Source organism: Tenrec ecaudatus, unplaced genomic scaffold (genome assembly GCF_050624435.1).
Source record: "Tenrec ecaudatus isolate mTenEca1 unplaced genomic scaffold, mTenEca1.hap1 Scaffold_552, whole genome shotgun sequence".
Classification (NCBI taxonomy): domain Eukaryota; kingdom Metazoa; phylum Chordata; class Mammalia; order Afrosoricida; family Tenrecidae; genus Tenrec; species Tenrec ecaudatus.
Window position 1 is genome coordinate 548966 of NW_027459464.1, and position 13054 is coordinate 562019.

Below are 13054 nucleotides of genomic sequence, written 5' to 3' on the forward strand. Positions count from 1 at the left end.
ACACTCAGGAAGGCAGTATGCCGATACCTAGAACAGATGGCAACTGAACTACCATATGATCCAGCAATACCATTACTGAACATATACCCCAAAGAAATAAAAAACATCATAAGCAGACATTTGCTCCCCCATGTTCATCACAGCACAGCTCACAATTGCTAGAAGCGGCCTCCATTCCCAACAATGGATAAAAAACCTCTGGTACATAAACATGATGAGTACTGCGCATGCCTGAAGAACAGCAATGAGACCCCTCACGTCGTGGAGGGCTCTGGAAGACATGCTGAGGGAAGCGAGTGAAGCACGAAAGGACAAGCACTGTGTGAGTCCAGAGCAGCAGGAACAAGCAGCAGAAGGGGCGCAAGCTCAAGTGTGCAGGCCACGCAGTCGTCTGGCTGGGGTCAGACAGTCCGCTAACGAGCTGGACCAGTGCCAATGACCTACACATCATCTGCTCCTGGTGAGTATAGTGTAGGTCACTTGGCCGGAGGTCACCTCACGACAGCTGGGATCAAATGGAGGGTGCGAGGGGGTAGTGGCTGTTCGCTGAATAGTAGCCATTTAGATCTGTGGTGAGGTCTCCCAGAGAGGGAGGTAGCCCCGTCGGAGGAATGGGGTTTACTGATGAGAGGTGCCGCACAGGAGATGAAAGGGAATGGTCAAATTTGGGGGTACATAGGTGCATGCCTGTTGAAGGGAGGGGAGGGAGAGCTAACCTCCAGGTGGGGGACAAAAGACTGAGGATGCTCTTGGCAACAATAAATGGGAGGTGTCGTCAGTGGCATGCAATGGGTGGGCAGAACTGGTGTAGGGCATCTGGGGGGGGTATCCCAGGAAAGCAAACCAGGTGCCATAAAATGCTGGGACACCAAATCCTGGATCTTTGGGGTGCATGCATGCTCCAGAGGCTACATCAGTGAGCCCCATATGGGAATCCCACTGGGTGAACTAGACTCTACCTCAGACACACTTGTAACATGAGGACTTAAGCGGGAAATACATGGTGCCTGAGGAAGCAGAAAACAGCTGTACCAAGAGTGGTGTACTGATGGTTGGTGGACAAATAAGGTCATGTTACATCAACCCCCTTTATGCTGGGTTAAGATATCTAGTATTCTGGAAATCTTGTGACAGCCCCTCTACTGTGTGTTGCATGTGCTTGGGTATATTAAGGTGTGTCTCAGGGGTGCAGCACCATGGGGGTCACTTTCTTGAAGCTGTTATTTGTTTCTGCTCTTTAGTAAATGAGACCCAGAGACTTTGAGAAAGAAAATATAACAATAGTTTGGGGGGGCGAGGATAAAGAGGGTCGGGGGAAGTAAGAGGGAGATGATGTCAAGTAGTCTAGGAGGGAAATGTATGTGTGGAGACTGATTGTGGCAGCAATTTTACAATTCTGTTTGATGTGATTGAACTATGGAATAATATGACATTTGTATTAACTCCTAAGTTAGCAAATTTTTTAAAAAGCATAGATTCAGGAATGGTTTGGGGGCTCACACTTAAAAAGAATTATCATGGCCCTGCTCAGTACTCACCTTCATGAAATGATCACTGAAGATAAAGGTACTACAGCGAAGTGTCGCAAAAAAGTAGATAGTAGCACTCCCTCAATGTATGAATACTTTCTTTTATTAAATTGGCATTCTGTGATGCTCACCCTCCCGACACAACTGCTGAAGCCAAAGCGGGTGAACAAGTAAATGTGAAGAAAGCTGATGGTGCCCGGCTATCAAAAGAGATAGTGTCTGGGGTCTTAAAGGCTTGAAGATATACAAGTGGCCATCTAGCTCAGAAGCAACAAAGCCCACATGGAAGAACACACCAGCCTGTGTGATTGCATGGTCCCGAAGGGAACAGATATCAAAGAACAAAAACTCAAATCATTGGCTGCACACCTCCATGATACAATCACTGAAGACAAACAGGTGCATAAGCAATTGTGGCGAAGAAAGCTGATGGTGCCCGACTATCGAAAGAGATAGTGTCTGGGGTCTTAAAGGCTTGAAGGTGAACAAGCGGCCATCTAGCTCAGAAGCAATAAAGGCCACATGGAAGAAGCACACCAGCCTGTGCAATCACGAGGTGCCAAAGGGACCAGGTATAAGGCATCATGCAATATATATATATATACACACACACACACACACACACACACACACCATAGTGAATGAAGGGGGAAGTGCAGAGTGGAGACCCAAAGCCCATTTGTCGGCCACTGGAGATCCCCTCATAGAGGGGTTTAGGAGAGGAGATGGGTCAGTCAGGGTGCGATGTAGTACCGATGAAGAACACAGCTTTCCCCCAGATCCTGGATGCTTCCTCCCGCCACCTACCATGATCCGAATTCTACCTTGCAGGACTGGATAGGGCAGAGGTTGTACACTGGTGCATATGGGAGCTGGAGGCACAGGGAATCCAGGGTGGATGATACCTTCAGGACTAGGGGTGTGAGGGCCGATGCTGGGAGAGTGGAGGGTGAGTGGGTTGGAAAGGGGGAACTGATTACAAGGATCCACATGTGACCTCCTCCCTGGGAGATGGACGGCAGAGAAGGGGGGGGGGCGGTAGACTCTGGATAGGGCAAGATATGACAAAATAACAATCTATAAATTATCAAGGGCTCATGAGGGATGGAGGAGCGGGGATGGAGGGGGGAAAAAAAGAGGACCTGATGCAGAGGGCTTAAGTGGAGAGCAAATGCTTTGAAAATGATTAGGGCAAATAATGTATAGATGTGCTTTATACAATTGATGTATGTATATGTATGGGTTGTGATAAGAGTTGTATGAACCCCTAATAAAATGTTTTTTTAAAAAGTACTAAATCTAAAAAAAAAAAGAGTGGCTGAATTACAACACTAACTGAACCCTCTACTTAGAATGATTTCTGATGTTAATAGGAGAGCATGGATTGGGACTAAATGGGAACCTGAAAGTTACGGTGGAGAGGACTGTGCTACGCTGAGTTTTCTAGAGAAATAAATCAAACTACACTCAAATAACTTTATAGCAAAAATCAATTTACATCAGGAAGCCCAGCCCAGTTCAACTCAAGTCCATGGGTCAGATGCTAGATGAAGTCCCCTTTAGACTCACCCAGCTTCCAGCCAATGAAGCAAAGGCAAAGCAGGAATCGGGAAAATCACAGGCCAGTAGGGGCAAGAGCATCTGGATGTAAGGTCAGCAGGAAGAGGGCAGGGCACTGCAGCTCCTATGATCAGCAGGCCGGCTCGGCCATGAATCCTAGAGATGCAGAATCAAGGTAAGCAGGATGGAGGGAGAGGGAAGGAAAGTTGTCCATGGCATCTCTCTAAATTGGGCACCTCCTCCAAGGAGAGGGCCTTATTGAGATTGAACTCTACCCATACTTTCACACAGATGCATCAAACTGATATAAAATCGAACCATCATAGGGACACACGGAAAGATTATTCTCAGAAATATCAGAACATGGATCCTTGACATGCCATTGAGTTACTTCAGCCAACAACACTACCACTCACATCTGAAGAGTTTAATCCATCATTAGTAAAGCCATTGTCCCCTCCACCTGCACTTGAGCTTAGCCCAACTTTCCCTGCTGATAGGGAACCTCGAGTTGTATCTGGAGCATTCCCTGCAGCAGATGCCTTGCAAGATAATGCTGACACTTGCTGGGAAACACCTTCGACACTCATGCCTGCTTCGACACTGCCTCTAAACTTGTCTCAGTAATCCCAAAGGTGACCTCCAAATATTGATCCAGAAAGAGCTGTGCTATCCTCTTAAAGGACTGCTAGCATTTTCTAGTATGTACAGGCAGAGACCCGAGGAATGTGTGCGGGAGTGAGATGATGATGCAAGGAGCGAACGGTTGCATCAGTCTGAATGTGTTGACGTGGACCAACTAAGCACTGATCCTTCAGTCAGTGTTTCAGCACCAGACGTTAGGACAGAATCTAATAGTTTATCTGTTTGGTTTACTGAAGCAAAGCTTCTGCAGTGGCTTAGAGCAAGTTAAGTTGAAGTACCAGACCTAGCTTGGTATACTTTAGAGGATTAAGGGAATGGGCGTGTTTCAGGGCAGACCCATAGACTCACAAATGGAATGCACTGAGGACACACCTTTTCTCTCAGTGGGAAACAAATTTCTGAAGGGATCATAAGTATCTCTAAAGACTGCTGTGATTGATATTTTATTTTGAGCCAGTTTTGACAGTGGAAAATACCCTAATTAAGACGTTTGCACATAACATGGCTGATTGGGTCCCATGGTAGTAGGCGGTAAGCAGTAGCATTTAACAGAGACAAGGTGGGTGTGGTTGCCAAATGGTTAGCAGAGTCAAAGTAGTAACAGAATAGCCTGATTTGTATGGCATTGGATACCTAAGCAGAGTGTCCCTAGGAGTGAAATAAATGAGAAACCTACCAAATCTATCATTGATCTGTACAAGTTGAAAAATTCTAGGCCAGTTGAATAGCAGTCTAATTCAAATAGCCAGATATAGAGTCGCAAATGCTCGATCAATTCCCAAAAATTGAGCCAGTTCACAAACCCTTCATTTACGGGGAAGCCAGGTCCCTTTGAGGAAGGCACCCACTACACTAATAAAAAAAATGCATAGTTAGCCTTTCTCCCAGGCCTGCCCAGTGGAAACTGCGCCTTTTATAAGTGACAATTCATTGGAGAAAGGAAATAATCAGACGTTGGGGATGGTTACTGGACATTGGCTCCAAACTGACATTAATCTAAGTGACCCTAAATTTTAAGGTCCCACAATCAGACTAGGAGCATATAAAGGTCAAGTTATAATGGAGTCTTAGCTCAGGTTGATCTCACAGGGGATCCAGTATGAGCCCAAACCTATCCTATAGTAATTTCCCTGTTCTAGAACACATAAATGGAATAGACAGACTCACTGACTGCCAGTACCCCATATGGCTACCTGACTCTAGAACATGGACTACTATGGCAGGGGCAGGAGTGGAAGCTAGTAAAGCTACCTCTACTTAGGAAAATGGTAAAGCCAACGCAATTATGTTTTCCTGGAGGGATTGCAAAGATCAGGGTGCAAAGATTGCACCATCAAGGAATTGAAGAATATAGGGCTGGAGACCATTACTTCCGAACTGAGCTGTTGTCTATGGGGGGACTAGCAAACTCTAGACCTATGTGGTTTGTAAGGGTCCAGGTATAAGCTGTGCTTACACACACACAAGCACCAGCAGCGGTTAAGCCAGTTTTTAGTGTGGGTTTTTTTAATCACTTTATTAGGGGCTCTTACATCTCTTTTATAACAATCCATACATCAGTGGAGTCAATCATATTTGTACATATGTTGCCATCATCGTTTTCAAAACATTTTCTTTCTACTTGAGCCCTTGATATCAGCTCCTTTTTTCCCTCCCTCACCCACCCTCCCACCCTCAAGACCCTTGATAAATTATTATCGTTTTCCTATCTTACACCATCTTCTGTCTCCCTTCACCCACATTGCTGTTGTTTGTCCCCCTCAGGGTGTGGGGGTTATGTCTACATCATCATTGTAATCAATTCTCTGTTTCTCCCCCTTCTCCCCCTACATTCCCCCTAAGTGGCCTACGCTGATAGTATTGCTACTCCCATTACTGTTCCTGATGTGTTTATCTGTCCTGGATCCCGTGTGACAAGAGCTCTTATCTGTACCATCTGGTCTAGCTAGATTTGTAAGCTAGAACTGGGATTTGTAAAGTAGAAGTGGGGTCATGATAGGTGGGTGGGGTGGGGTGCGGGAAGCACTAAAGAACTAAAGAAATGTGTGTCTCGTTGGTGCTGTACTGCACTCTGGCTGACTTGTCCCTCCTGTGAGGGATGTCCAATTGTCTACAGATGGGCTTTGAGTCTCCATCCGACTCCCTTCATTCACATCATATGATGGTTTGGGGTCTCCTGATGTCTGATACTGTTAGATTCCTCAGGTGGAAATACCTGGGTCATTGGCTTCCCATGAGAATGAATTCACACCGAAGCCTGGTTTGTGATCCAAGTGAATTTTTATAAAGGATAGAAGTGTAAAGGTGAAACTGAGGTACAGGGAGGAAGACAGACATAACTGACAGGACAAGGAAAGCAGAAACAGAAATAGCTTTATTAGGTGGGGCAGTAGGGCGGCTCCTGCGGCTCCCTGCCAAGGTTTCGTGACCTAGGCGGACAGGTCAGGGAAGTCCCATTCAGCAGCTGGGGGCGAGGGTTTTTACAGGGGTAGTGAGGAATGTATGGCAATTAGCATATGGGGTCTGGAGACCTGGAGAATTGCTTGTCATCTCCTTGCAATTCTGACTTTTCAGGGCCCTCCACTGGGAGGCGTGGTTGACAGTACTGGTTGACTCCATTGACTCAATTAAGCTCACCTGGCCTAGATTGAGGTCCTCCCAAGAGTACTGGCTTCGTCTCAACTGCCTGAATTTATTCATGCCATCCAGCCTGGAGCAGCTTCCCACAGTCTGTAAGGGTGGAGGGAGGCCTTGGCAGGTAGAGGTAGAGGTTTCTGCCTCTAGCTCCCTAACACTTTCTGATCCCATCTACACCTTGTGATCACACAGGCTGGGCAACAATTTTATTAGAGCATAGATAGAATCATTTCCAAAGAAAGTATGTGAGTCCTTCTGGCATGGTGAAAAGGATACCTTAAGCATAGATAAAATATGCTTTGTTCCCGGAATGTAGTGGGGGCCCCTTTCACAAATTAAGAAGGGTCATTCATTGTCTAGGGGAAGACTCCTAGTTTCTAAAAGACAGTTTTAAAGGGGAGGAGTTTGCCACTCCACAGATGTACAATTAGCTTTCTAATTAGTTATTTAGACCACCCTTGAGGCTCTTTAAATTACAATCTCAGCTTTTGTCTCTGGATCAGTGTGCTGTCAGATTTATCTCCAGCAGCACTGCTGTGTGAGGACATTCATTAGGGCCTAGCTTCAAGGTTGACCTGCTTACTAACCTGTTCTCACAAGGTCTTCTGTTAATTCCCATATTGCAGGCAGAAAATGCCTCTTCTGTCCCTGTCAATTTGGTCAGTGCAAAAAACAGATGGATCTTTGAGAATGGCAGGGGGTGCCTGGAAACTTATCCAGGTGGTGACTCCAATTGCAGCTACTGTCCCAGAAATGGTTTTATTGCTTGAGTAGATTAATATCTCTTCTTGTATCTGATAGCAGCTACTAATTGGGCAAATGTGTTTTTCTCAATTCCAGTTTTAAAGGAGCAGCACAAGCAGTTTGCCTTTAGCTGTTGTGGCAGTTAGATGTTATGTCAACGTGACCCTGTGGGAAACTGTAGCACTAGTCCCACCTATCAAACAGGTTACAGCCTGATGACTCCTCCTAGGGGATATGAACTTTCAAATAAGAAAGACAATGAGAGCAGCAAGAGGAGATAAGCAGCACTTGAGAGGGGATTGAGGGGCAGCTGGGAGGAGGAGGATGACCAAGCAGCACACACTGCAGAGAACAGCGCAAAAGAGTTACTGAAAGGGATAGCACTTCCAGACCACAGGATTGTCACCATAAAGATAGGTAGACACAAATAGACTACAACGAGAGAGCAGAAACACCAGCCAATTAGAACCGCTTAGGGCATCTCCTCGGCCGCTTGAGGGGAGATTCCCGGGTCTTTGAATTGGGAAGCTAGCTGAGGGGGTGGGGGGTACATGCCAGTGGGGTGTGATGGAGCAAAAGGATCATAATTCGAAGTGACCAGACTGGGACCAGGGAAAATAAAAATATAAATTTCTTTGGCTTCCTGCCAAGACCAGAAGACTGCCAGTGGAGATCCCCCATCTAGGACTCACTCCTAGTAGTGGGTACTTCACAGCTTACTGAGCCTCACAGGGCTGAGAACAGGGCAGCTGAAAGCAGGTGTTAAGTGATTAACACCAAGAGCTCCAGCCCCCTCCTGAGGTACCACTCAGCACAACCCCTGATCTGAAGACACCCCAAAGGCCTGGTACCTTAAATAATTGGGCCACTCTGAGGATTTATTTTCATATTACTTGTTACACATACCTGGATTGCATACACCTGACTCATTGACTAAGTATTTGCATCACAAAACAAGAAGCTGGAGCAGGTTTGGCAGGCAGAACAGGTTTTACAAGCCCAGGCAAGGAATTTATATAAGGGAGTTTATATATATCATTTGTATGATATATTACTTTACGTTTTTTCCTTCCGATCTCATTGGTTTATTTCCTAGACCCCTAACACCCCATCTACCTACTAGTTCGCACCCACAACAGAGACTAAGCTCTGTGTGAAGCTTAGTGTCCCGGACAAACATACATTAACAGCTCTCCTGCATCTTATGCTAGTATGATTTTTCCTATTACTATTATTAAAACTGTCATCTCTTACCCATTTTCTTTCATTTTCCTTTCTTTAGTCTAAATATCCAAAGTTTTACTTCATAACATCATTAACCTGTCTTTTAGTTTCACTGTACTGATCATCAAAATTTTTCTTACATTTTCAGACTCATAAAACCAAAGACTAATACTACTATCACAATATTTAAAATTGTTTTTGCTCTCAAATACTAGTACCCATTGATCCATCATTGCAAATGAGGCATTTCAGGGCCAAATACCCCTTCCTTTAACCTACTATATAACGCTACCTGATCCTCCACCCTCTTTTTTAACCTACTGCTTCTTTCACTCTCCCAACACTCATAACATTTCCTCCCCAAATTTCATATGACTCCCTTAACACATAAATTAGCAACCTCCCTCAGACACTTAATACAAACTATCCATTAGCCCTCTACTGCACCACCTTATAGAGTTAACCAGTTCCAAATAACATCGCCTACAAAACACTCCCAATAGACTCCAAGATGACAAGGAAACAACAGAAGATATTAGTCTCACACACACACACACACACACACACACACACACACACACACACACACACAACAAGAGAAACAGAAACAAATAACCAAATAGCAATCAGACGTAAATGTAATACCTGAAACTGTACAAGTTATGGATTTCCCAGAAAAAGAATGTAAAGAATGATGTTTGTGCTCATGCAACAGCTGAAAGAAGTCTGAAAGGAAAAATAAAACAATAGAAAAGCTATAACCTCATTAGAGAAACAAACAGAAACACAAAAATCAAACACTACAATAAATAGCAGAATTACAAAGCAGGGGTGTCAAACTCAATTAAAAAGCGGGCCATTTGGTGCAACAGGCAAGATTCACATGGGCCACATCACATTTACAAATTTTGTTCAATTTCTATTTTGAAGTGAGGATTCAGGAATATGGATAGGATAATTAAAATACTATAATAGCTTTTATTTAAATATTTATTTTATTTAATGTATTTATAAAACTAAAATTATTGTTTTACCCTTAACTTGACAGTGCTTTCCTTCTATTAGTTTTCACTACGTCTTATGTTGTGACCGGAAAATATAACAAGGTAACTAATAAAAAACACCAAGATTTGGGCAGCTGACAAACGTGATGCACAATTGTAATGGCTTCCCTCTAAAAATGTTCACTAGCACTGCTGCTAGGTATGATCATAACAGCACAACCCAGAGTGCTATTTTTCACCTTTTCACTATTGGGATCTCTTTACATTATGTGACACTGAGAGTGGCAGACAGATCGCTTCCAATCATCACTGGAACTAGGTCAGTGCATTTATACACATCCACAGGCCCCCCAAAAAGCACTGGGCCACATGTATACTCATCTTCAGATAAAGGGTTAACGAGGGAATTGTGTGTACGGTATTGCCACGATCTCCCCTAAGTGCTATTTTCTTCATAACAATTTTTTTCTATTTTCATTTTATTTCAGAGCATCGCAGGCCACAAAAACAGCTCCTCAGGGGCTACATGCGGCCGACAGGGCCAGTTTGACACCCCTGCTATAAAGGAAAAGCGGGAGGCTGTAAAAGAAATAGAGATACAGAATTGAAGAGATAGAAACCCAAATTAGTGAACTGAAAGACAAATCTATAGATTCCAATCTAAAGGAAGGACAAATAACCAAAAAATGCAAAAGAGACTGAGAAAAGCTTGATAATAATGTGGGACACCATTAAGAGGAACAACCTGCATCTTGTAGGAATTCCAGAAGAGGAAGAAACAAACAAAGTTACATCCACACAGAGAATAGTCCAAGAGCGCCAGTCAAAGAACTTTGCTCAATGTCTAAAAGAGAAAAAGATGATTATTTAGGAAGCCAAAAGAACCCCAGCCAGGAGAGATTCTAAAAGGCAAACTCCACGGCATATTGTAGTCAAGATGTCGAACATCAGAACGGAAACAACAAACAATCTAAAAGCACCTAGAGAAAAAGATCAATTACACACAAAGGTTCAGCAACTAAATATGGTGGTATAATACAATTATTTCAAGACAAGAAAAGCCAAAAGCAAGACCACCATTACAAAAAATACTCAATGAAGTACTGTGGCCAAAAAAACCAACAGCAACAACACACAAACCTGAAACCAACATTCAAGACAATTCCTCACAAAAACCAGCACACACGGAACAACACCCAGAGCAAGGGAACGACACAGGAAGAACAAAGAAACTGAACATAATACACATCCAAACACACAACACACGCATATATAAACCAAAATGGTGGAAACAAATACACATACATGTCAATAATTTCACTGAATGTTAATGTACTAAATACACCAGTACAGAGACAGAGAGAAGCTGAATGGATAAGAAAGCAAGCCCCATCAATATGCTGCCTACAAGAAAAACACCTCACAAACAGAGACTTGAAGACATTAAAAATCAGAGGTGGAACAAAAGCATACCCAGCAAACAACAACAAAACTCAGCAGGGGTAACAATATTAATTTCCAAGAAGATAAACTTCAAGGTAAACAACATAACGAGAAAAGATTGAATACTACATAACGATAAAGGGAAAAATAGCTCAGAAAACCATAACTTTAATAGTCATCTATGCACTCAATGAAATACCTTTGAAATACATCAGATCCTCATAGAATTGAAAAAGGACCAAGACACATCGACAGTAAGAACAGAAGACTTCAATACACCACTCTCAAAGAAAAAAAATGTCAAGAAAAAAGGCAATGAAGACCAAAAAAAGTTTAATAACACAATCAATAAAAACTATCTTGGATGTATGAGCCCCTAATAAAATGTTTTTTAAAAAAACTATCTTGGAGGGAAGATGGTGACTGAGTAACACATACCAGAGGGACTCCACAGAAATCAACCCAGGAGAGCTACTAAGAGGGAAATTCAACACTGCTGGGTCACAGGAGGCGCATCATAAAGATAAGTAGGCACAGATCCACAAGGTTTGAAGGGACTGGCGGGCCCTCAAAGTTTAGTATTAAGGTAGTAGATAGACATTGGGCCTCCATTCAAGTACTGCCTCAATGCAACACTGTGTTCTATTAAACTGGCATTCCATGATGCTCACCTTCCCAACACAATCGATGAAGACAAATGAGTGCATAAGCAAATGTGGTGAAGAAAACTGATGGTGGCAAAAGATATAGTGTCTAAGGTCTTAAAGACTCAAGGTAAACAAGCGAACATCTAGCTGAGGAGCAACAAAGCCCACATGGAAGAAGCACACCAGCCTGTGGGATTATGAGGTGTCAAAGGGATGAGGTAGGAGCCATCAAAGAACAAAAAATATTATCATTGTGAACGAGGGGGGTGCAGATTAGGGAACCAAGAGAGACTCATCTGTAGACAACAGGACATCCCCTTACAGAAGGGTTGGGGGGTGGGGCGAGACAGCCAATCAGGGTGCATTGTAGCAACAATGAAACTTACAACTTTCTTCTAGTTCTTTAATGCTTCCTTCCCCACCACTATCATGATCCCAATTCTAATTTACAAATCTGGCTAGATGAGAGGATGTACACTGGTACAGATAGGAACTGGAAAAACAGGGAATCCAGGACAGATGATCCCTTCAGGACCAGTGGTGAGAGTGGGGATACCAGGAGGGTGGAAGGAGGGGGGGGAGGGGAAACCAATTACAAGGATGTACATATAACCTCCTCCCTGGGGAATGGACAACAGAAAAGTTGGTGGAGGGCGATGTTGGACAGTGCAAGATATTACAAAATAATACATTGCCAAGGGTTAATGAGAGATTGGGCAGCGACGGGTGGGGGGGGGAATGAGGAGCTGATGCCAAGGGCTTAAGTGGAGAGCAAATGTTTTGAGAATGATGTGGGCAACGAATGTACAAATGTGCTTGACACAACTGATGTGCTATGGATTGTGATAAGAGTTGTATGAGCCCCCAATAAAATGATTTAAAAAAATAAAGATTTATTTGAACATAAAAAATAGATATAACTGATGGCATATATTCAATCTTGTTTTGTTAGGTGCCACCCAGTCAGTTCAGACTCGGTGACCCTATCAACAACATAAGGAAACAGTGCTTGTTTCTTGTGTCATCCTTACACACGTTTTCTCTTTGAGCCTATGATTTCAGTCATGTCAATCCATCTTTTTTGCTGTGCCTTTTCTGTAACAAGCATTCTTTCAGGGACTGGTCTCTCCTGAAAACCTGTCCAATGTCCAACATCTTGCCATCCTTGTATCTAAGGAGCATTCCGGCTGTACTTCTTCCAAGACAGATTTGTTGTTGTTTTTTGGCAGTCCAATTACTTCCAATATTTTTCACAAGCACCATAATTCAAATACATCGATTCTACATTGATCTTCCTTAATCAATGTCCAATTTTTACATGTGAATGAGATGATTAAAAATGCCATGGCCCCCAAAAGACTGGACTGGAAAACGCTCCTAAGGGCCAGCAAACGATCCCTGAACTAACTACAAGCTTTTCTCTTGTGAACTGTTTTGTTCTGTTCTTTGTCAGTGGTTTGTTTTTGTTGTTTTGTTGCCTGGTTGTATATTGTTGCTTTGTTTTCCTCTGTCTTGTTTTCGTGCATGTTAGTGTCTCCACAGGTCTGTCTGAATAGGACAGGCTGGATGAACTATCTGGAGGAAAAACAACGGGACCGACAGTTCCGGGGGGACTTGGGGT